Raw genomic sequence first — 21,089 nt, forward strand, 5'->3', positions numbered from 1 at the left:
TTCATTTAGCATCCAATCCAGAGTAGCTTATATATTATTCTTAAGTATGTTGAATGTGCTTTTAAAAACATTATTTTAAGGCAAGAGGGGGATGGGTTTGTTTGGGGTTTTTTTTAAGTTTGCTTATTTAATACTATTTATAAAAGTCAGATTTGGGTCAGTGAAGATTTTAACAAGTATTCCCATTCAACAAATTCCTGATATTACTCAGCTTTAATTTTCTCAAAATTAAATCCAAACATGACAGAGCTAATTAGGCCTAGTGAAGGAGGGACAGACCTTCAAAACAGAAAAGGCCAATAAAAAGCATTTATGTATTTTTTTTCCCTAAAATAAAATTACAGTTCACTCCTGTGCTATCCTCTTGCAGGAACACTGCTGGCTTGATGTGGTCTGACCCAGCCTGGGTACTTCAAACAGAGTTAACTTCAATCACTACAGGGAGTTAGCAGGTTATTGAATCTCCATCCATTGTGCTTTCATCTTGGTTTACTCCACACACTATGCCTTTTTAATTGGCTTCTCGCAACTGTTTCATAAGAGAGTAGATAGGGACCCAGCTATTAGGAAAGATGCCCTTCTTCCAGCTGGGCAGGTAAACCCCAGACCAGGCAGTGAACCGGGTGGGTGAAGTTTCCCATTGTAATCTCTTACATGTGAGAGACGCTGTGAATGCTCTGGCAGGGGAAGACGGCTAACTCTAATAGGCACCTTAGATTCCCAGCCTGAAGGTGTTAAAAGAGAAAGAAGATTTAAAAAAATAAAATCCAAAAGGGGGGAGAAAAAGGATTCTCTGGTTGGTTGGTTGTTTGTTTTTAAGTTAATTTTGATGGAGAAAGGTTCCCCAATGTCATGTTATTTTGCAGTTACTGATTTATGTTTCATGTTAAAATATCAGGGTTACAAGCATTATATGGCACAGCAGTAATCTAAACAGGACTCTATCTATTGCAAATGTTTAAAAAAGGAGGTACTTAAAATGACAATCTTAGTGGCAGCCAACAGCAGCTAACAGACATGCAGACAGGCAGATTCTGTGTGTTTTATTTTTTAGCTTTTAAGAAAAACTAGCTCTCTCCCAATCAAATCAGTAAAAACTTCAGAAAAGGAACGTACTAAGCAGAGTTTGAGCTCTACAAATTTAGAAGAACACCAAATAAATAGTGAAATGAGAGGCAGTTTCATTCTGCTTTAAAAACAGTCAGTCTAGTTCCGGGAAGAGAGGACCTCATCCAGCTCGCTCCTGCTCATGTGGTCAGAATTCACACAGCTCATGCAGGACACATCACACCGTGCAATTATCAACCAGCATTGATTGCCACTGCTAAAAGATCTTTAATAGTCCTGATTTTTCCCATAAAAGCTCTCATTATTATCCCAGCTCTCTTTGCTTGTTCAGCGTGCCTGGTCACTTACAGGAGGAGGAGGAAAACCCAGGGACTCGGCTCATCTTTCCCCAGCCGTGTCTTCCAGGGAGTGTTCGTTTCCCCGCAGCGCAATGCCACGCCACTGCACTGGCCGGCACACTGGGTTTAAAATTAGCTGAGACCTGGAGAGCCACGGGTAACCTTCTGACAAGGTTAGCCAGCAGAGCAGAGCACGGCTCAGCGAGGGACATTAATAAGAAGCCAAGGAGAGCCTTTCAACAAGCGTATTAGGGCCTCTTGGAACCCTTGCAGTCTGGAAGCCGGGGGAGCTGGGGCCCCCGCATCGCGAGGCTGACCTAGGCTCTTATTTTTATCCCACCAAGTCAGCAGCTTCCTTTACAGGCGATAAACACAACCTCCAAAAGTGTTTCTCCAAGTTTATATTCAAAATACTCAGTCGCTGATTATACAAATAACTTGTTAAACTCTAAACTGGATTTAAGAAATATAATATTTATGGAACACTTCTAATTATAAAGTTAATACCCACAGATGACCAAAAAAGTGGAACATTCAGAAACATACATAGGAGAAAATTAACTTTACCCACAGCCCTCCAAACACTAGTCAGTGCTAACAATGCATTTTGATGTACATCCTTGTACTAGTAACATTATTATTATTATTCCCTATAGTTTCGGGTTCTTTTATTGTCCACCTAACATTTTACATTCAGCATTTTCCTGAGTCCTGAAATATCCTTTGTATTCATGAATTTTAAGAGGTATAGTATTCCATGTCATGGATATACCATTATTTGACTATTTCCCCATGGCTGGACATTTAGATTTTGCCCAGCTTTTCACTGTATAGCAAACATTCTTGTAATGATTTCCTATGGACAAATTCCTAGAGTCCAGGGGCAGGAAAAACTTGAAGCCACTGGTGAAGATTGGGAACCCCATGAAGACAGGGACGGTGCCTGCCACGTGTAGTGTTTTCTAATTAAAGCAATGTGTCTCAGTGCTTTCCAAACAGAGAACCCTAAAGTCTAATGTGACACGTCCCGAGTGCCTACCAAGAGGTCAACAGGGCCAGCACCACAAAGGTCCCCTAAGCACTGAGATAAAGGAAGGCAAGCAAGGAATGGATCTAACACCTCTGAACACCTGTCAAAGGTGATTCAGATGCTGCTCCCACCCCTTCAGGCTGCCAGCCCCCATCAGTACCTCACTTGTACAGCCACCCTGCTTGTTTCAAATACTGAAATACTTCCACACGAACTGGAAAGAGTCAGTGGCCCAAGCCCACTGAATGCCTGTCCCCCTTACCTCCCACCCCTCTTCCAGTGCCCCCAATCTTCTCAGTATACAACAAGTACATGTAAGTGCCTGGCACACCTGGGGGCCTCCAGTGTCTTCCATTGGGTCCATGTCCACACTGTCTGTTAAAATACCTTAAACATCACCCCTCTCCGCATATAACCTATAACCCGGGATTTGCTTTTTAAATTTTGTTAATCCTCCCCTCCAACCAGCTCCTCAGAGACCACTGCTTAAAATCTTATTCACCAACGCATCAGCGCTGTCTCTGAAATTCATTAAATTCCCTAATATTTTATTTTTAAAATTGAAATGGACACTTAATGGGAAGAACTTCCCGAGACGGCGGCTGGGGTGGGGGGCAGTTCCCACCAAGTTATTCTCTACAGAGCACAGTGAGCTGGGTTAGACAAAGACGAACATCACAGTCCTAAGAGTCGTGGACCTAGTACGAACACCAGTGACACTGGTTCCCTGAGGGTAAAAGCTACCTGCTTAAATCACATGAGACTTTGAGGAGGTCTCAGATCGTCAATGATAGTCTCAGCAAGCTAAAGCAAGAATACTGAAATGCTGAAGTCTAGGAATAAGAAGAGTCGGTACAGCCTAACTAATGCCCCGACCACCCTGGTACTGGCTCACTCTACAATACCAAAGCAACATTTAGGGCTGGGCATATGACTATGCACTTGGAAGCAGGACCTCTACCTTAGCCCTCCCTTTAGTACGCTATTTTCTGTGGAAGAGAACAGGTAACTAATAAGTGGAAGAGAGTTTTGTTTCCTCTAAATGTTTTTGTCCATCCTCTACTGGGGGTGCCAGGGCAGGAACACCAGCCAGGAAAGGGAAGAAAGACAAACAAGGGGTCTGTAAAATCAGACTTTGAAAACCAAGAAGGGGTCAACCTGGATGCATTACAGCACTGTCCAGCCCAGCAGCTGGGATCATGGCCCAAGCTGGAATCAGCTTAAAGACAATGCCTATCCAACACCTCCATGACGGAAGAATATACTCAAAATTCCAAGTCACTGTGGGTGCTGCAGCTTCTTTGCCAATTCAGCAAAATTCTAATTAACGGATATAAAAAATATTTTGGATTCATAAAATCAGATGTAATGGCAAAAGTTTAAGGAAATGCCTTGTAGTAGTAAGTGGAGATAATATTCACAAGTAACATTTATTCAACACTACTGTGTGTGAGGAACAGGGATCTAGACTCGATTTTTATTATTTCTTCTAATCCTCATCACATCTATATTAGGTAGAGATGTAATATTACAATATTGATTATTCAGATAATGAAGCAAATAAGGTTTAGAAACAGTAAGTCTTTTATCCACTGGTCAAACAGAAATTCAAACCCAGATCTATCTCACCTTGAGCCCAAGGTCTGTCTTTGTGAGACACTGAACCTCCCATCGCCGGAGGTAATCAAGGAACAGTTGAGGAGGGATGCTGTGCAGGGGACTAGAGTAGGCAGAAGAATGTCAGGGAAGGTCCATTCCAACCCCTGATCTATGACACATGAAAACAAATTGCCTACTGTATGCTGGCTCTGTACCAGGTGTGTGTGTATGGGACATGAGGAGTAAGAGAGACCCTGTAAATGAAGTGAGCACACTGTTAGAGCTGAGATAATGGACAGCCGCTCTATTTTTCTGCTCACAATAAAAAGCAGCTGAAAAGCAAGGCCAGTGGAGAGTCCAGACTCTTGGCCATCGTGACCCCAGCAGAGCTGGCACATGGCAAGCACTGGTGTCTCTTTCTCCCTCTCCAGAAATGCAGTGGCACGGATGAGAGCCTCGCTACTGCAGGGCTGGGAAAGAGTTGTGATCCCTGCACCTGAATTTTTTTTCAACACAAAGCTTATATTTACAGTGAATTAATGATTCACATTTGCACTGGAAAAAAACATGAACACAACCAGAAAAGGAAGTGAATGAACAAGTCACACAGGAGAACAAGCATATGACAAAATACGCATCTTCGCTAGGAGGGGGAAAGAATGGCAAATTCAAGCAAGTTTAAGGTGTTATTTTAAATCTCCTAATCAGCAAACCTTAAAAGACAATAAGAACATCTGTAGTGAACATGACACAGGAACTATGCTAGTGATGTTGGGGATATGAAGATCCAAATGGCTATACTTAACTAAGCGCCTCAAAAGGCTGAAATTCTTTGACCTAGTAACCTTAACCCTAGAAATTTATCAAAAAGAGAAAATCCCACGGTAGAAAAAAAATTAGGAGCACAAATATCTATATTACAGAATCATCTATAATACCATGAATAGCAGAATGACTAAGAAAACTACAGTACATGAATGCAAAGGAAAACTATGCATTCTTTTACAAGAAAAATTTTTAAAAATAGAACCATGAGGGAAAGTTTCTCAAAGAATATTCATTTTAAAAAGCAAAATACAGGGGAACTCCCTGGCAGTCCAGTGGTTAGGACTCCACGCTTCCACTGCAGGAGGCACGGGTTTGATCCCTGGTCAGGGAGAACTAAGATCCCGCATGCCGCACAGCGCGGCTAAAAAAGTAGATAGATTGGTAGATAGACAGATAGGCCGGCAAAAAGAGAGATACATAAATAAATAGCAAAATACAAAATTGTGTGTATATATATATAATTATGTGTATATATATATGTAATTACAACTCTAGTTTTATGCATATTTCTACAGAAATAAAGTGAAAATAAAAAGGAAACAGTTACTCTGTTAGGAGGGTGACATTACAGATTTTTATTTTACACTTTTTTATGTTCCATTGTTTTTGTAATTTTTAAGAAATTATTCCGACTTTAAGAAAATTTAAGGAAACTCAGGTACAAATTGAGGTATTCAAGCATCTGAATACAAGAAAGCTTAGAGGTCAGACATTTGTGGATACTTGAATCCTCTTTACCACTCGGATCCACCCAACCAATCTCCAAGGTCTAGCTGCAACCTTCAAATGCAAACACAATGCACAGATGATAGCCTACTTCAGGTAGACCTAAGGACTTAATGTTCCTCTAAACATTTCAGTAGCAATAATAGCTAATACCTACAGAGTATATATTCTGTACCTGGCCCTATTCTAAGCACTTTATCTGTCAATGCTCATAACAACACTATTAGAAAAGTACTATCATTATTCCCATTTAGAAACAAGGAAATTAAGACACCAAAAGAGAAAGTAAATTTCCCACCTGGCTCATGGATCCTCAAAGCCAGGATCTGAACAGTCTGACTTCAGAGTCTAAACTGATAATTACCCGACTAGACTGCCTGTCTGTATAGCCAAGTCTCCCAGCCACTGCTCTGCTGGTCCTCTTTTCTGAAACGTCTTTCCTCCCCTTAGCCAATCTCTAAGGCTGCCACACAAAGGCCACCTCAAGTGCTACCTCTTCAGCGAAGCCTTCCCTGGCTCTCATGCAGATTTGCTGTTTCCTCTATCTCATGGAACTTTAAACACACAATTACCGTTTCACTGATACTGCTTAGTAATTTAATTGTTTGAGTCCTTCTTCCTCAGAGAATACAAGTTTGGGGTGGGGAGTAGATAGAGGTATTCTTTGTATCTCTAGTCACTAGCCCAATGTCTGGCAGGTAACATGTAATCAAGGAAGGAGGGAGGGAAGACGGATGGATGGGTGGCCGGACAAATGCATGAATGCCTTCTCAGTAAAGGGACTAGAGAACTAATTCATGTGTTGGTGGGTGAATATTTCACACACGCTTGGGGTTAAAATAAAATGGGGCGTTGAAGAGTATGCATCCTCAAAAAGGAAGGAAAACCACTACAACAAGGATAAAGCTTGAGGACATTATGCTAAGTGAAATAAGTCCGTCACAAAAGGACAAATACGGTATGATTCATTGTATATGAGGTCCCTAGGATAATCACTCTCATTGAGACGGAAAGCAGAATGGTGGTTGCCAGGGGCTGAGGGGAGAAAGGAATGGGGAGTTATTGTTTCACAGGCACAGAGTTTGTTTTCCAAAATGAGAACAGTTCTGGAGATGGACAGTGATAATGGTAGCAAAATAATGTGACTGTACTTAAATGCCACTGAACTCTATACTTAAAAATGGTTAAAATAGTAAATTTATGTTCTGTACATTTTACCATAATTAAAATTATAGATAAATAGGTAGGTAGATAATTAGACAGATAAAACAGGACCACAAAGCAAAGAAGTCAGACCAAGTCAAAGTATACCTATAGTGCAATCCAAACATAGCCCTCAGTGCTGGAACACTCACCACTGCACATAGATGCTGCATGTATCGTTCCAAGACTCTTCCCCTCTCAGCAAGGATATTACTTCCTCCAGGGAGCCTTCTTGGATACCCAAGTCCAGTCTTGGGGGGCCTGCCACATGCTCCCATAGTACCAGGACCTTGTACCAGAGCCCGTCAACAGGTCTATCCAGCCAGTGTCAAGCTCCGTGAAGGCTGCACCCTTATCTTGCTTAGATGCGTCCACAGGACCTGACTCAACAAATATCACCTTTAATAAGTACTGAGTCAATTAACTGCTGAGAAAAGGAGAGGCTAGACTACTGCTCTGATTTTCAAAGCTTACACGCAGGGTTGTCTTAAGGAGTTGTTAACAAGGCAAGTTAATACATCGGCCTTCCATATCCCTCGGATATAGAACCCACGGATATGGAGGGCTGACTGGACTAAGCCATTTCACATAAGGGACTTGAGCATCCACAGATTCTGGTATCTATGTGGGCTCCTGGAACCAACTCCTGCAGATACCAAAGGATGACTGTAACTCACAGAAAACCCAAAGATTTTCTAACTTGAAACTGAAAAAAAAACAGTGGGGGATCCAACTGCAGAAGATTGCCAGACAGGTTCCCACTGCCCCTCTACCTCCTCTATTAAACAGAGGGGATGTTCTTCGTGAACAGCTGATTTCCAGAATCTATACCCCTCCCCACCAAAGTTAGAGCTCCACGCCCACCTTAACGATACCCAGGCGGAGACCCAGGTGCCAGGCGCAGCACAGGGGCTTAAACACATCACCTCTTCAAATTCTCTTGAGGTCAAGGGAGTATTTTCCTCTTTGCAGGAACAAAAGTTTAAACTGCAGTTTGATCAATTTGTCAGGCACCTGTTCTTCGGGCTAAAATTAGAAAACATTCTTTAAAGGCTGGTAAATCTTTATCGATACTGAGGGGTCAGCTCAGAAGGCGGGGGCAGTAACTGCTGTTCTTTGCCTAGTCCATTCTTTAAGGCAGCTGGTACCTGTACTGAATTTCCTCTTGTACGTTTTTCTGCTATATAAATTACTCATCACCCCTAAATCTGTTCTGCTGTATACACCTCCAAGTCTACTCTTGGTGCATGTTTTGCATAGGAGAACAAATTTTTGGATTTGCTACTGGGCAAAGTGTGTTTCCTTTCCCCCTCCTCCTCCAATCACCGGGCAAACTATAAGAGTGATGCTGAGAGGCAAGCAAGGCTCATCCACACTGGAACCCCACCATGCAGAGCATATAGGACCCAACTGAAGAGTACAAATGACTTCCAGCATGACTTGAGTTGACTTCAGGGCACATGCACACATTTGAGTTACAGCTCCAAACAGGTCATGCTGTTATAACAAGGAAAGATTATCAAGGTAAGAGACAGACCTGCCTGTGGGTTTCTGGAAACCCTCAATCAGTAAGCAAAGTCCTCACATGAACCTTAGGTTTTGTTCTTACCCATTCACAATAAAAATCATAGGTAAAGAATATTTGAGGATCTAAAATAGAGGAGCAGACACTCAGAGGACATTTTTATATGGAGATCTTGATTACTACTTCTTTTTTTTTTGCTTAGTGTTCCATTTATTTAGTCAAACCATCCTTATTACAAAACATGTGAATTATGGAGACAGAGATGCATCAGCACACAATCTGACCCTTAACTTCTGCTGGGTAAGATAAGACAGAACAAGAGTATAACCTTTGGCAATTCTTTTTTTTTCTAAGCCCAGGCATGGGTGGATTGTCCAACACTTAAATATTTTTCAAGTCCCCTAAAATATTATTGACCACATCATATATATATAATATGTATATATATATAGTTGGCCAAAACGTTCGTTTAGTTAGTGAATACGTTGTTCAATACAGTTCTTGGTGAAGATGAAAAGTGTGTCTATCTTTACCTAAAACCGAATGAACTTCTTTTTGGCCAACCCAATATATATACACACATGTTCTGACAGCATTTTTGCTTCTGCAGAAGCAGACTATTTATCACAAAATAATAAAAAATGGTGTTTATAATTTTGTCCAACTGTTTTTAAAGGTTTTACAAAATCTTATAAGAAAATTATGGGTAAATTTTAAAAAGAAAATACATTCTCATGCATAACAACTCATTTAAAAGAGAAGCACCCTGCCAATGCAGGGGGCGCGGGTCCGATCGCTGGTCGGGGAACTGGGATCCCGGCAGGCCGCGTGGTGCAGCCAAAAGATTAAAAAAACAAAAAAATAAAAGAGAAGCAAAGGCTTCATCTGGCTGTCTACCTCAAAGAAACATTTCCTGCTTCCCTCCCCACCCCACTTTACGTATATTACTTTGTGAATGGGTAAGAATAAAAAACCAAGGTTCCAGCTGGAGCCCATCACATTCCACATGACCATCAAATTTGATAAAAATTCTCTATTTAATTAATATGTTCAAGCACCATTCAATAAGCTTTGAGGATTATACCTTCATCTGAAACTTAGAATACAGTGAATTTTCATATAGTTTTTTTAGTTTTAAGAACAACCATTGATAAATTCTATCTTCAAAGGAAGAGAAGTGATCATGTCTATCCCACTTTACAACTAGTTGAATTCAACAAAATATCTAGAATCCTAAATACAAATAATATTTTCAATTCCATATTCCTTCTTTAAATTGAGTTCATTTTTATTTTAAGATACATTGCTTCCATGCAAACCTGTGCTTCCTGAAAAGTTTGTTCTAGGTGGGGCAGTGGCACCAAAACAAACAAACAAAAAAGTCTAGGAAAAAAACATCTCTTTGGTCTTAATAGGCTGTAAACATGTTCACATATTCCGGTTTTGAACAGAAATAGTAAATGCGAGGAAGAAAAAGGATGCGGTTGGAATTTCAGGATATTACGTGTAGATTCATAGACAGAAATCTGAAAGAACTTTGCCAGAGTAAAGAAATACCATAATCATATTAACATTTTAAAGGAAATTTTGTACACAATTCACACATACTGATGCAGTGGTTGAGGGACTGCCTTATCCCCTTCTCTAGATGTCTAGATAAAGCATGGTCTACTATATGCTACTTCTGCAAGGCTGAGACACAGAAGTCGTAGGTATCTGGATTGCTCAAAATTTAGATGGCTGTCAGAAAAAACATACAAGCATTTGTTCAATTAGCCTTCAACAGGCATGTGGCCAACTCTGGGGCAGGCACTATGCTGGAGAGATAAAGATGAGTAATAAACACGGGCCCCACCCTCAAAGATCTCACAGTTCAGTGAGAGGCTGATACATCAGCTGACACCCAGAACAGTGCATAGCACGTCGCAGGCACTCAAAAAATATAAAGCAGGTTAGGAGCCAGGGAGGGCAGGCAAAGATCGGCCTGAGGAGCTGGAGTTTAGCAGGGAGCCTGACTCTTAACTTGGAGGGCTGGGCTGGAATGCACACTCCACCACTCTGCCGCTGTACGAGGGCAATGCATTTCACATTGCCACGCCTCAGTGTCCTCATGTGCTCTCTCCTAGGGTAGTGATGAGCTAACATACATGGAAATGTCTGGAATGGCAAATGTGTTAACCCCATCTCTGCCCAATGGCTACCCCAGGTCTGGGGCAGGGACCAGAGTGGCAGAGAACCACTGTGGGAGGATAAGATTTTTTTTGCTACTTCTTCTTCCTCTCCCTTTTCTAATCCTTCCTGCAAAACCCCCCTTTCCCCAATGGGGACTGAGCAAGACTCAGAGTGAATGAACCAAAAAGGAACTGGGAGGAAGGGAGTGGGAAAGAGAATCCTGGCTAACAATAAAGAAAAGAGAAGATGGCCATCCTTTGGAAGGGAAGCCATCAGTAGTTCTAAACTGGAAAAGGGAAAAATAAAAAAACAAACAAAAAAACTCCTGAACCAGATACCTAAAACATTTCAACTTCTGCTGGTTAGACTACTTTTCTGGATAGCCTCGGATTCTTGCCAATTAGCTGTAGTTATTTTCTTCCCATCTCCCTGTTTGAACTTCCTTTACTAAATTAAAATAATTGCAGCACATTAACATTTAATCAACACAAAAGAAAGACTAAACCAAGCTCAAATATAATTTTAGAGCTTGCATTTTCTTTTTTTAAAAAAAATGGGCGTTTGTGTATTTCTGTGTATCTAGTGGTGAATGCACATTTGTTTACAAATATATGTACATGCACACATATATGTGCATTGTTTAAGTAGGCATGCATCTATATACAAATATAAACCAACCTTGTAGTTGAGGCAAGTGTGACAGATACCAGCATCTGTATCTGTATCTACCATACCCGGAGGCAGCAGGAGAGGTAGTTGAGTGTCTACTCCAGAATCCTGCAACCTCACCCTGCACCAAAAACTAAGGTCCCACGCAATGAAGAAGCCCTGAAGTTTCCAAGAAGACCAGGGCTGGAGGGCTGGAGGTGCTCGAACTCCCTGTGACTGGACCAGCCCCTAAAGAACCTCTCCCTCTTCCTGGAAGAAAGCTTTCCTTTTAGTAAACAAGGGCCTTTGTCCCAACCAGGAGAGCTGAAACTGCTGGGGGTGGGAAGCAGGGGCTCCAGAGCTACCTTCATGCCTGCAAAAGACCACAGCCACACCGGGGGAGCTGGAACCCTCAGGCTGCTGCCCCTTAACTCTCTTGAGGTTAAGAAATGCTGCCAAGTTCACTGTCATCCACCTCAGTAGGTCTTTACTTAGAAGCAGCTGTGTCCAGAGCCCAGCGCTCAGGGCTCACTTCTCACAGCACCATCTCGTGTGTTTCACAACCACCACAAAGGCAAGGGGGGTGGTATTACTCCTTTCACAGGTGAGGGGTCTGAGGTTCAGGAAAGCTGATGGGGCCAAAGGCAGACACCGAAGTAGGTAAATGGAGGAGCCACCAGGCCACCTTCACACCATGATGACTGGCCAAGGGAGAAGAATCTGAGCTCCTGGGTTCTGGTCTCAGTTCAGCCTCTCATCTAAGGTGTAATCAATGGCGAGTAGGTCTTAACTTTGTGAGCCTTAAGCTCAATGACTATAAAAAGAAAAAGAGAGAGTTCCCTGGTGGTCCAGTGGTTAGGACTCTGTCCTTCCACTGCAGGGGGGGCACAGGTTCGATCCCTGGTCAAGGAACTAAGATCCCACAAGCTGCGAGGTGTGACAAAAAAGAAAAAAAAAGGGGGTGGGGGTGATAAATACATAAATAAAAAGAGGAAAAAGAAGCCAACTTTTGTTCTGTATCTCGTAGGACAGTCAGATAGGAACACTCTCTGTGATCATTACTCAACCCAATTCTCAAAGGCTGGGTGGGTGGTTTTCCTGTCATCAGCTCTCACAGCATACAACACGTCCCCTGCCATCGACGTCCTGCCATTCACCTACTGTGCCCTGAGGAATCCCTCCACCGCCTGCCTCCCTGGAAGGCATCAATGATCCTTCTCAACAATGAACTCAAGCAAAACAGGCAACCCTTGGGCAACACCAGAAGTCTCTGTACTTATCTTTACTACAACTGATACTCAGTTTTTACGCTGTCCAACCCCACTGTAAGTTCCTCACCCGGAGACCCAGCCTTGACTTCTCTATATTTGTCATCACTATGATACTACCACTACCACCATGCCTTCAACCATGGAGTTTAAGCAAATATCCACATGGCAACATTTTCTGGGTATCCGCTAGGCCATGTAAAATAAAAACGGAAGTAGGGATTGGTTTTTTTAAGAAAAATAATATGGTATGGTCTTGGCCCCAAACAACTCACAATCCAGTGAGGAGGATGGAGACGTAACTGACTGCTGGGATTTGCTGAATCATTTGACACTGGAATTTGCCAGTGACTGGGAGTTGGAAGGGACAGTGACTCTGAAGGATAACAGAGTCTGCTCCTGATACTATCTCAAAGGATATGATGACCGGCTGACTTTAACAAGGTGGAAATTTAATAAGGATAAATGTCAAGTTATGCACCTCGCTAAAAAAAAAAAAAAAAAAAAAAAAAAAAAACCGCGCGCGCGTGCGCGCACACACACACACACACACTCACTCACAAGTATAGGGTAGAGAAGATCACATGAGAAAGTCTTAAGGGACTGGGTTGCCCACGAGCTCAATGACTCAGTGTGATGAGGCACCTATAAAAGCTAACGCAGTATCAGGCTGCCCTGAGTAGACTGCTGCATTCACAGTAATACCCCACCGGTCCTCTACCCCACCTCACTTTTCCCAAGAAAAGTGAGATCTCAAATCTGGATTCCAGCAACCACAGGGGATGAATGGTCAAAAGTGAGCAAGTTTCAGAGCGCTGACAGGAGTGTGAAGCCACATCCTAATAGGAATGAGGATCACGAAGCTGGAGAATGAACAACTCACAGGGCCATGAGAGTCATTTTCAAACTAGTCTTGGGCTTTACCATTCCACTCGCAGGAATAGGTAACAGAGATACAGTTGACCTAAACCACAGAGGCACTGACATTAACCCAAAAGCAGGGGTTTAAAAAACAAGAGGGAGCAGGCAAAATGAAACAGAATTACCTATCTCATTATGAAATAATGTTACCAACTGCAATATCATAGTTACTGACATGAAAGTTATAAAAAGAAAATTCTATTTATAAGAAAAAGAAAATTACAAAATACTATAGACAAATACTACAGACAAATTTCATTTTGTAAAAACAACAACATATACACATATCGAAAACTGCACTGAAGGGGCTTCCCTGGTGGCGCAGTTGTTAAGAATCCGCCTGCCAATGCAGGGGACACGGGTTCGAGCCCTGGTCCGGGAGGATCCCACTTGCCGCAGAGCAACTAAGCCCGTGCGCCACAACTACTGAGCCTGAACCTTAATAGAACCCCTACTTAAAGTACAGCCTATGGACTGACACTATTGGCATCATCTGGAAACGTGTTAAAATGCAGATTCTTGGGCCAAGTCCCAGCTCCACTAAATCAGAACCTGCATTTTAATAAGATCCTCGAATGAATCCTATGCTAACAAAGTGAGGCTGCTGGTGGTCTACAGACTACCCTCAAGAAGCAAGGGCCAGGGGCATGCTCATCCCACAAGATCTCCAAAGCCCAGAAAAGCATCTCATTTGTTCACTCACTCATTTATTCAGTCATTCACTCACTCAACAACCATATATTAAGTTCCTATACCATGCCAGGCACTTTTCTAGGTGCCAAGTCCTGTTCTAGCCAGGTGTGACTGAACAGTAAGGATTCTCTAATACTAGAGAGAATGGCCCAATCCAGCTGCCTGCCCACAAAATTCAGCTAAAAGCAATTTAAGTGCCTCTGAATTCCAGCTCCTCCAACCCTAGCCCAGCACCTCAAATGCTTTGCAGGTGTCAGGGCTGCTATCTCGTCACAAACCACCAAGGACCCATCCACACCATAGCCACCGCCTAATGGTTTGGGCACAGCCCCTTTATATTTCTGCAGGTGCTACATTCCAAAAATATTTCTTCTTATAAAGCATGGCAGGAATTCTACACTGAGGGGAGAAGAGAGGTTCAAGAGGGGCCTTATTTTTCCCAGGGGAGAGAAGAGACTAAAACCTCTCATAGAGAGGTTTACATTTTCAAAATGTATTTATTTTATCAACCACATGCTCGCAAGTCAAACATCCCCTCAAAGACATCTTGCAGACAGAGATATTCTGGGAACATACTGGAGGCAGCTTATTTATCTGCAACTATTATAAGACTAGCCCGAAGGGATGAGTATCAGATGCTCTCTCCCGCTGAAATGACTGTCTGCCTGCCTGCCATCCTATGCCAGGTCACAGCTACTTCATGCCCCCAAATAGCCCCTGCTTGGCCCTGCCAAACTGCCTCTACCCCACCGGTCCTGTGAGAGCCTTCCAATTAGCCCAGGTCACTCCTGATGGGAAGGGCTAACAGTTTGCTCCACGTGTTCTGCAACATCTTTGCTCCTTGCGGTCTGTAAACCGACAATGGAAAGTGTAACTAATATACAAACGTAACGTTAATATCGAACACTGCCACAGTGCTGGAAACCCCTGCGGGCTGGGGGCTGGTAAGATCCCAAGCAAACTCAGCTCTTGGGGTTCACTGTCTGAGAGGGAGTTATAAGAAAGTATATTCCAGCCAGCTACAACTGTCTCTTAGCTCTCTCCTTCGCTATCTTTAATCAAGTTATCCTTTGGGCCACAAGATCTAGCAGTTAGGAACGCTTTCCTATCTCCTGCAGTCCTCTCTACCTTAGCCTGTTAACTGTCTCCTTCCCCACAATGAGCATCTTGGGATCGGGGTAGCTTTCTGTTCAGTGCAGCATCTCTGGAGCCCAGCAGATACCTGACACATCCAGATCTTCAGTAAATACTGACAGAATGACAATTCTTTCATCAAGCATTTAATGAGTGCTGAGTTTTAGGATTAAAATACTAAATACCCAAAGATAAAAAAGTAGTAAAGAAACGGTTAGCCCTTGTTGGCCTTTGGAGACTAAACAAAACAAGGAACAAGGACTATGAAAGCCTGGATGCAAACTCCGATGTGAGGGGTGAGGGAATTCCTGGAGCAGAGCAAGCCAAGTGCAACAGAAATGGAATTTTCTTATCCACAGCATCTCACACAGATCCACCCCCAGTCTGTAATTCATTGTGTACTGAATGCATTTCCCACACACCAGCCTCTTATTCTGCAACTGGCCAAATTTCTCATCTGTCTTTTAAAATATCGGTATATACTTCATGGCATATCCTGTCTTCACCCTAAACTGTTTTATTACAAGGAGAGCCACTCCTCATAACGGGGTGGACTTCTCATAGGCATTCTGATTTCATTCTTAGTCCCAGCTGTAAGACTGTTAGTGCCCTGTTAGGAGGGCAGAGAGGTGCAGTGATGCGCAGGCCTGCCATAGGCTGCGCCCCTGGGACCCGACTCACACCTCTTCACTCTAAATCCCGTGCTCTCGTCACCTACCCGCTTCCTCTCCCAGGCCTCGCTCTCCACCTAGCATCGCCACGTAACAGAAACGCAACACGAGCCACACGTGTCATCGCACATTTCCTAGTAGCCTCATTGAAAGAGGAAAAAAGACGAGGTGAGAGAGTGGCATGGACATATATACACTACCAAGCGTAAAGTGGACAGCTAGTGGGAAGCAGCCACGTAGCACAGGGAGATCAGCTCGGTGGTTTGTGACCGCCTAGAGGGGTGGGATAGGGAGGGTGGGAGGGAGGAAGCCACAGGAGGGAAGAGATATGGGAACATGTGTATATGTGTAACTGATTCACTTTGTTATAAAGCAGAAACTAACACACCATTGTAAAGCAATTATACTACAATAAAGATGTTTAAAAAAAAAGAGGAAAAAAGAAACACGTGTTAATTGATTCTAATAACATCTACTAACGCAACAGCCCAAATATTATTTCTACCTGTAATCAATGTAAAAATAGCTGCCAATGAGGTTTTGTTTGTTTGTTTGTTTGTTTTGCGGTAGGCGGTCCTCTCACTGTTGTGGCCTCTCCCGTTGCGGAGCCTCCGGGCGCACAGGCCCAGCGGCCATGGCTCATGGGCCCAGCCACTCCGCGGCACGTGGGATCTTCCCGGACCGGGGCACGAACCCGCGCCCCCTGCATCGGCAGGCGGACCCTCAACCACTGCAGCACCAGGGAAGCCCCTCGTACTAAGTCTTTGAAGTCCAGTGGCCATTGCACACTGATGGAGCATCTCAGTTGAGGAGCCTCCTTCTGAGTGCTGAACAGCACATGTGGCTGGTGGCTATGTACTGCACGGCACGGACCTGGAGCGAGCACTTCTTACACGTGCTTGAATCTCACAGAGCCTAACACCTGTTGTTTCCAAGCACATAAAGCCTTTTCAGTGGCACTGACTTCTGTTGTATTTGAGTTTGGGAAGGGCCCAGTTGTCAGTCGACATAGGTTCTCCATGTTTCAATGACTTTCAGGTCCATCCTTCAAGTCTCACCGTAGGCACCACTCCTTTAAGGAAGCCCCCACTGACCATCCCCCCAACAGAGCCCTCCCACTTCAGACACCACAGCCCTAACCCCACACTGTGAGTGCCTGCCCAGCTGTGTTACCCACTATTGTACGTCCCTTGAAACAGGACTCTGTTTCATTCATAGCCCAAGCTTTATCTCCCAGCCCAGCACAGCCTCAATAAACATTTGCCAGACGCACGGATGGATGGTGGGATAAATGAATGAAATTCCTCCTAACACAAAATCTCCCGCTCTCTAGGCCATAGTTTCCTCGTCTGTAAAATCTCCATGGTTCCTTCCAGCTCTGAAAGTCAAGAAGGCCACGCAGTGACTTGCGTTACTTACGCCCGGGCCACAGCACCGACTGGGGCGCTTATACTGAGCCCACATTGCACAGCCAGCTTGACCAGCCATCTGACACAGGAAGGAACATTTAGATTGCACTTGAGAGGTTATTTCTCTAGACCAGTGCAAAATGGGGCAAAACAGACTGTTTTCAGGTCTTCAGAAAGTATCCTATGAACCTCCTTCTTTTCCACAGAACTATAGAAATGCCTGTATTCTCTCATGTAATTCTTTTTTTTTTTTTTTTTTTTTTTTTGCGGTACGTGGGCCTCTCACTGTTGTGGCCTCTCCCGTTGCGGAGCACAGGCTCCGGACGCGCAGGCTCAGCGGCCATGGCTCACGGGCCCAGCCGCTCCGTGACATGTGGGATCTTCCCGGACCGGGGCACGAACCCGTGTCCCCTGCATCGGCAGGCGGACTCTCAACCACTGCGCCACCAGGGAAGCCCTCATGTAATTCTTGAATAGCTTCCCTGGCCAATAATTTATATACTTCTTATACAGAAAATGTTTAATTTTATCCTTAATGAATGAATGTCATTAAAAGACCACAAGATCAGGTTTTAGACTCCAAAGTCCTGGTTTTCATCACAACTGCCTTTTTACCAGCTAGTTCCTTGGTCATCAACGTGTTATTTAACCTCTCTGTACTTCAATGTCCTTATCCATAAAACAGGGATAACAATATAACCAACTCACAGAGTTGTTGTAATGCCAGAATGCCTTATATACCATACAGAGCCAAGCAAATGTAAGCTACTATAGAAACTACTTCTTCCAAAGCATGTCAAAGTGGGGTGACAGAGCAGTTCACAACTAACGCAGCCATGGCCAAGGCCCAGGCCTGGGGAACTCAGGGAAAGGCCGGAAGGAACCCAGTGCACTCCACTCCCGGGCTAACGTTGTACAGGCCCAGAATTCACAGCCTCACAAAGCCAAGCCCCCAAGGTGCTGCCCGGATAGGAAGCAGCCCAGAGGGCAGGCTCCCCCAGGTAAACCAGGCATGCGTCTGCCCGGCGCCACTGGGAGGTGGCCGTGGAGGAAGGCTGCCTACCGGACAAAGGAGCCAGCCTTTCGAGGTTGGGCAGGGAGTTTCTGTCTCAGAAAGGCAGGGCCGCCACTGAGCAAGGGGTCCTGCCCTCAGTCGGGCCACGCCAAGGAGCTGGAGAAATAGCTTCACCTGCCTTTTCTTTCTTTCTTTCTCCTGCAGTGTTTCAGGGGCACCTGAACTTTCCCAAACCAGTTCTGCCCATTTCAAACAGGAACTAGGTATGCACCTACGTGTGTGTGTGTACACGCATTTTATCATTTCAGAAGAAAGCACTTTGCAGTCCGAGAATGAGTCATCAGTAATCCTTGTCAATTTGCCAGCAGCCTGCCCCTCTTCATTACAAACAGAAAGATAAAAGCTTTTGCACTACATTAGCTGGCATACGCCTCCACAGACAGTACAAATAAATTAATTGTGCCTCATCTCAAACAGCCCGGGAGGTGTGCAGGAGGGGAAAATGCGCTCCGTCTTGTTTCATTAGCGAATTAAACTGCAATAGAGCCATGACCACTCTCTTATGTACAGACGCCTGGCTATTCGGCCAACATGAGACTGTCGCCCACTTGGGGCAGCACTACCCAAGGGGGGCGTCCACGTGCCAAGAAACTGTGTCTTCTGCTCAAGGGAGTGCGTGTCCTTCAGCGCTTTCGTGGTCCTTGGGGGGTGGGGGGAAGTGACAACCACAGGGGCCACTGTAAGGGCACCTGGGGGACAAGAGTCACCCCTCTCATGCTGGGTGCTGCTGCAAGAGGGAGGCGTTTCCATCATTTACCCCAGGCAAATAAGCAAACCAGTTCTGCGGCCCTGGTATGCACGGCAGAGTGAAAGAGTCTGTCATCAAGCAAACTCTGTCATGCTGAGGAGGGCAAGCATTCCAGAACAAAGCTATTCAAGACCGACTTGAAAAACAAGTCAGACTCCCCCTTCACCACTAGCTAAGATTACACCCTCAAACACACCTTTCTACGATTCTGAGACATTTGCTTTTGCAGTGCAGTTAAAGGCAGTTTGCTACAATGCTGTGATTTTCTTTAACCTGGTTCCGTACTACATAATTTAGGCAACCTGCATTTTATAAGTTGAAGGAGCATGACTGAAAAGCTGATCCTTTCATGTTTTATCTCCAAGGAGACAAAAACAGTATTTACAGGGAAGGAGGGGGACAGGAAATGGGGGAATGACAGTGGAAGGAAAGAACAAAGCGGACTCCAAGGAGAAGAGGAAGAGCCCCTCTCCTCTCCAAGTATCACCCTATTAACCGGTGACCTGCAAGGATGTTAAGATCACAAACAGCTAATCCAACCGTAAAATATGTCCAAAGTATTTATTATACTGATGGGCTCTGGGTTTGGGTAATGGTAGTTTGGTTTGTTTTTTTTTAACTGTAAAATCCAAGAATCTAAAAAATTCTGAGCAGAAAACCTGACCTCACATGGCTAGGTCCTGCCTATAACAAAAGCAAAAAAATTAAACCCAAAAGAGACAATAATAAAGCCATATTCAACCTTATCATAATAGAAGAAATACCAAGTAAACAATGAGGCACCATTGAGCCAAATCTTTGTAAAAATGACCATTTATCTAATGCAGGCCAAATGCTGAAACGGGTACCTTACCCCACTGCTGGTGGCATGGTAAACTGACGCAAGTCTTATGGAAAGCAGTTTAGCAATCCATCCAGAGGCCCCCCAAAAAATGTTTGTGCCCTTTAACCCAGAAATCATGCTCTTGGGAATTCACCCCAAGGAACTAATCTACAATAGGATGAAGCCATATCTCCAAGTATTATTTATAATAGCACAAAACTGTAGGGGAAAAAAAATCTAAATGTACAATAATAGATGAATGGTTAAATAAATTCAGCCTGTGGGATGACAGATTGTAAGACCATTAAAAATCATCTTGAAGACTCTGTAACCATTTGGAAAACATTTGCTTAAGGTTTACTGAAAAGAGCAGAATACAAAATTGAGTCTACATATGATTACAGCTATACAGAAATATGTCTGCATACAGACAAGGGCTAAAAGGAAAAATGAAAACAGTTGTGTTAGAATAGCACGCTTGTGGGTGAACTATTTTTCTTTTGTTTCATTTCCTTTATTGTGGTTAGAGCATTTCATCTCGTGAAATAAAGAGAAATCACGGGGTGTATATGCAGCAGCTCAACTCACATTCAAAGGATGAATCAGGAATCTGAGAAACCAATACGCTAATTCAGGGCATGTGCAATACCTAGCACGAGTCTCTATCCTATGCTTTGCATGGGTCCCTCCAATCACATCTCTCAGCCAGTGAGGCAGGCTGATGAGCAATCGGATGCTCAGAGAAGCAGAACGACCTACCCAAGTCTGTATGAGGCTACAAATGACAGAGACAGGATGAGACTTCACATCAATTCTGCTCCAAAGCCCCAGCCCATCCTGTCTACTTCTGCCACTACTTCCAAGCTCCCTTCCATCACTGGGAAATAGTTTTCCCTCCTTAATAAAATGAAGAGATTCAAGTTTCTTCCAGTACTGTGTGGATCCATCCACATTTGGTTCATAGACCACCTGCAGCCAACTCACCTGCACGCCAGGTTAAAGCTCAGACAGTTGGCCCCAAACCAGACCTGGTGAATCAGAGTACAGACAATCCCAGACTTAAGGATGGTTCAACTTAAGGAGTTTTCAAATTTGCAAGGTTTGAATGTAACACCCATTCACTAAAAACCGTACTTCGAATTTTAAATTTTGATCTTTTCCTAGGTTAGTGATAAGTGGTACCACACTATCTCATGATGCTGGACAGCGA

The 21,089-nt window shown here is 43.8% G+C and overlaps 1 protein-coding gene across 12 annotated transcripts in view; it reads right to left on the reverse strand.

Annotated features, from left to right (window-relative positions):
- Positions 1-21,089, reverse strand: part of TEAD1 (TEA domain transcription factor 1) — a 260,643-nt gene that overhangs the window by 191,833 nt on the left and 47,721 nt on the right. Inside the window, exon 1 of one of the 12 annotated variants that reach the window (XM_067749862.1) lies at positions 1,417-1,504. The exons of the other annotated variants lie outside the window; for them this stretch is intronic. The gene's annotated coding sequence lies outside the window, so the exon portion shown is untranslated. Of the gene's footprint in view, positions 1-1,416; positions 1,505-21,089 lie in introns of those variants that run through there. 12 annotated transcript variants of the gene reach the window in all.

The sequence above is a fragment of the Pseudorca crassidens genome, chromosome 9, assembly GCF_039906515.1.
Source record: "Pseudorca crassidens isolate mPseCra1 chromosome 9, mPseCra1.hap1, whole genome shotgun sequence".
NCBI classification, from domain to species: Eukaryota; Metazoa; Chordata; class Mammalia; order Artiodactyla; family Delphinidae; genus Pseudorca; species Pseudorca crassidens.